At 49.2% G+C, this 4,232-nt stretch overlaps 1 long non-coding RNA gene across 1 annotated transcript; it reads right to left on the bottom strand.

Moving 5' to 3' along the window:
• Positions 1-772: 772 nt before the first annotated feature.
• On the bottom strand, positions 773-1,607 carry LOC117183631 (uncharacterized). The gene is made up of 2 exons (XR_004468758.1): positions 1,116-1,607; positions 773-1,057 (listed from the first exon to the last, which is right to left on the bottom strand). It is a non-coding gene; the product is annotated as an uncharacterized lncRNA (long non-coding RNA).
• Positions 1,608-4,232: the final 2,625 nt, after the last annotated feature.

Here is a 4,232-nt window from a genome sequence, read left to right as displayed (position 1 = left end):
GGACCATGAATAGGAGCAGGACCAACCTGTCTCCGTGGCTCCATTTTATTACCGCAAAAGAAACGCAACAAGAAAATGGTCAGAAGGGGGTTGGGGCTGGGCGATCTTTGACTTTGCCAAAATGCCAAAGGTATGCGCAAAAATGCAAACAGAACAGTCAGAGGGGAAAGGAGACGGAGACATGCAGTGGCACGGCGGGGCAGTCAAGGGCAGGATGGGGCAACCAATTCCCAAACTGCACCAAAAATGTACAACAGCAGCCGCAGACAACGTCGTCGTCGACGACTGCGACGATGACTGCGATGGGCACTAAAAATGCAACATTACGTATACGCAGTGGTGCACCACCAAAAGAGGAGAGGACAGAACAAAAAAAAAAAGAAGGTACACCACGAAAGCATTGAAGCACCGCCAGCAACAACAGAGGTACATGGATTCTAATGAAATCAGCAATAGTAATGTAGCTGTGGCAAAAAATCCAAATGGGGAAGTCCTCGACGTCCCCCTCGTCCTGCCGGGTGGGATGCATCCATCACTCTCAACCCCCTGTGACGCCCTACCACTGTGCGCATTGCAAACCCCCCTTTGGGGCTAGCCGTACATTTCTGGCCAGTCCTAAAAATATCCCCCACATGTGGCATTTTCTTTCTCTCGCGCTGACAGTGCGTCCTTTTGAAATCTCTTACACGGGAGACCATTAAATTTTGCAGCTTTGATTTTGGCGAGTGGCAGCTGAAAAACAAAAAATCCAAAAAACTGAAAAACCGAAAACTGAGTCGAAAAAAAGGCCGCTGCTAAATTATGTAATTTGGCTAAGAGGCAAACACAGACAGATCCAGTCCTGTAGCCCTTCCATCCCAATTTGGCGCGCATCCATAACGGCCCTGGCGGGAGCTGTAGTGGGTGGTGGCAACCTCATCATACTCAGCACTCCGCAGACGCAGAAGCACACGCTGGCGGCATGCTGATGAACCAAGGAAGACATCGACATCGATTGTACACGACTCCAATGTGGCCATAATTAAAATTACCTCGTTTACCTGTCACGTATGTGGATCTGCAACTCTCTGAGGGTTTTTGGCCTCTTTGTTGACGTATTTTTTTTGGTTTATTACCTTGCATTGCGGATGTGCTCGACAACTGCGCCGTCTGCCGAATTGTAATGTGCGTGTGTTTGTGTCGCCACAGGGAAGGCATGCCACATGCTATGTATGTACCTCTAATGGTACCCAGGTCTGTTCATCGTTTGTCGCCTGCGTGCGAGCCAATGAGCAATGCTTTATCTCTTCCGGTCTGTGTCTCGGGCCTTTGGCTCTTATATTATTGCTATCGTTTCGTCCTTTTGTTTGATGAAATATGACTGTGTTTGTTTCGCAAAGTGCCCCAAAAATAACTGCAGTGTCCTCCGCTGGGAGGGGATAGGACACGTTGGCTTCAAGTTTGGCCATTCCGCAGCATCTCGGAGTGCATGGGATATGCTGTGAGCACTTTTAATTGCCAGATCTCTGCTCATTCCAGTTTATACATATATTTTTGGAAGTATTTTGATTATTTCCATGCGTATGACAGGAATCTGGTTGGATCTGAATATATCCTATAGCAGCTAACCCATAAATCCAACGTTTTACCCTTCAAATGATATATTTAGCAAGCAAAAAATGTTACAAAACTTTAGGGACACTCCAGAGGTAACTGGATGTTAAAGTGTCAGCCAAGTATTTAGCTAGCCTTGGCCATGTGGTGGCTGTGCTCCCCCTCGTCCCTTCATCTTTCCAAATCTCATGGCGTTTACTTATTGCTGGGATTAGGAGGCATCCTCTGGAGGCATCCAAGGTGCGAGTGCCTTTTTCCTGTGCTTCTGATGCGGCTGCAGCGGGACATAACTCAAACCTAAATCGCCTTCCATGGCCTGCACGTGCAGCAGTCGCCGCTTGAGCCTGCCAACAGCTCCATAGCTCCACAGCTGTGGTTGATCGAAATGGAGGGGGCTAGAGGGGAGTGGTGTGGACCTGCTGCTGCATCGCCTGCTCGTGCTACTGCTCCTTCTGTGCTGCTGCTGCAGCGAGCTACTCGTATTTGCAGCAGAATGGAATGGAATATGGGTCAAAGTGCAGTTGAATGTCCTGAAACATCCGCAATGCTGTAGTTTGACTTTTTCCACACACACATGCATACTGTGGCACTGGTTTGCGTGTGTGTGTGTGTGTGTTGTTGGTTTGCATGGGAATTGCATTCAGGAAAATTTTACGATTTACGCTACGTTCCGGTCATTCAGATGTATGTGTGTGTACGAGGACTCTTATGTTACTTATTCGCAGTGGTGTCCTCTCGCTCCCGGGTCCTCTCCGGTTTTTATATGCCTGGGATTTTGCGATTTGGGGCTTGCAAAAGTTGTGTCGCCTGTCAGCCATTGGGTCTGAGCCGATCTGTCTGGATCGACCGATGGTGGTTTATGCATTTATTTTGCAAAGGGTTTATCTGCTCTCCCGCAGAGGTAGGAGGTCCTGGGGCGTGCCAAGTCAAACTCTGCTCAAGTCTGGCCTTCAATTAGTGTTTAAACTTTAAATACAAACAATTTGTACAACGAAATGGCCAGCGACATGTGCAGCAGCACTGCTCACGGCCTGCACGGCTGCACTTGGCCTTTGATCAAATCCAAACTAAAAATTAGCCGGACGGGCCGGAGACGGCTTCTAGGCGGGGACCACAGGAAGCAGTCCCAGGCAGTTCTCTGACTATTTTTGCCCATGTTCCGGGCCAGCCGATACATATTTTTGCTGTTTGGCTAATTTAAAAGTTTCACGGGTAATTTTAAAGATTTGTGTGCTGCAATCCATTAGCCAGAAAAAGGACGAAGGACACCGAACAGTACTTGACATGCTGTTGGCCGCAATGAAATGCGCAATAAATAAAACGTTAAATGAATAGTCCCGCGCCCTGGTCCTTGCTCCATCCCCAATAAACAAGCGCATAAATTTTGCTAACCAGAAGGAGCAGCTATCCTTTGGGCCGTGTGTCGCCTGTAATTTTCCACTCTCTCTTGAAGAAGAGAAAGGATGCCTCTTGGCAAATGAAAGGGATGTCCCAGAATAGATCGTTTGTGCAAATGGAAGGCAATTCCAATTTCAATTGATATGTTCAGGAAACAGCTTTGATCACACATGCACGGGTTGATTGACCGGAAAGGCATTGGGTATTGAGGCATCTCTTACTCCGCTCCTGCTACTGCAGCAAGGATGCAGGACACTGAGTCAGAGCTCCTTGCCTGAGCCCTAGAGATCACAAAACCTTCATCCAAAAAGCATAGCTTCCCTTTGAAGCAAAGAAGGAAGCAAAAATGCGCATCTCAGCTTTTCGTGCCGTTCTCTCTCTCTTCTCATTGTCTCTCTCTCGTGCCGCATTTGTCACAGCAGAAGGACGTGTGGGTGGATCTGGGGATGGATGTGGAGGGGCCTGTGGGTATTAGTGTCGGTCAGCTGGGTCTTGGCCATATGCAGCAGATTAAAAGTCGATTTGACAAGCTGTTGAGTGTCCGGCGGAGGCGGGCAAAGGATGCCCGAATAAGTGGAAGAGAAGTGGCTTGCCGCATGTGCGTGCGTGTGCGTGTGCAGGAGTGTGTGAGTTTTCTGGCTAGATTTATGTGGCCAAGGGCCGGGAGCAGGCTAGCAATTAAAAAGCAGTTAATGGAAATGCAAATTCAGGTCTTTGTCTCTGTCAAAGTTTTGTCGCTGCGCCAAAAATTACGCATACGCCATGTGACAACTGTCAACAACGTTGTCGCTTGGCGGGGCATAAAAAATGATGCAGGTGAGTCCGGAGGTGCGGGGACATGGACAAGAGCAGGTCGAAAGCCGCTTAAGGCAGTTACTTTTTGCACCTTTCTGGCGGCTTATGGCCACGCAGGGTGGGGGTCGAGGAAGCCAAGCCAGTGCCAAAACCGGGGCTCACTTGCCTGTCGTCTTGGCTCTTTGCTTGGTACGCATCCATCCAGCAGGAGGGCGGAGGGGTAACTTGGCAAGGGATGGCACGAGGCACAGAGACAGCAACGGCAGTGGCAGCAGCAGCAGCGGTGTGGCTGCACTTTAAGCCTTCGCTGAGTAATTGCGCGCAAAAAATGCGCAAATTGAGCGCAAGACCCAGAAAGACCCCGAAAGCCTTGCTTCGCTTTTCCACCATTTTCCACTACACTTCCACTGTGCACCCTTCCCTCACTTTTCCACTTCCCCGACCTG

The sequence above is a fragment of the Drosophila pseudoobscura genome, chromosome 3 (genome assembly GCF_009870125.1).
Source record: "Drosophila pseudoobscura strain MV-25-SWS-2005 chromosome 3, UCI_Dpse_MV25, whole genome shotgun sequence".
In the NCBI taxonomy this organism is placed as follows: Eukaryota; Metazoa; Arthropoda; class Insecta; order Diptera; family Drosophilidae; genus Drosophila; species Drosophila pseudoobscura.
The sequence above is the reverse complement of the archived record's forward strand: the minus strand, read 5'-3'. Positions and strand labels throughout refer to the sequence as shown.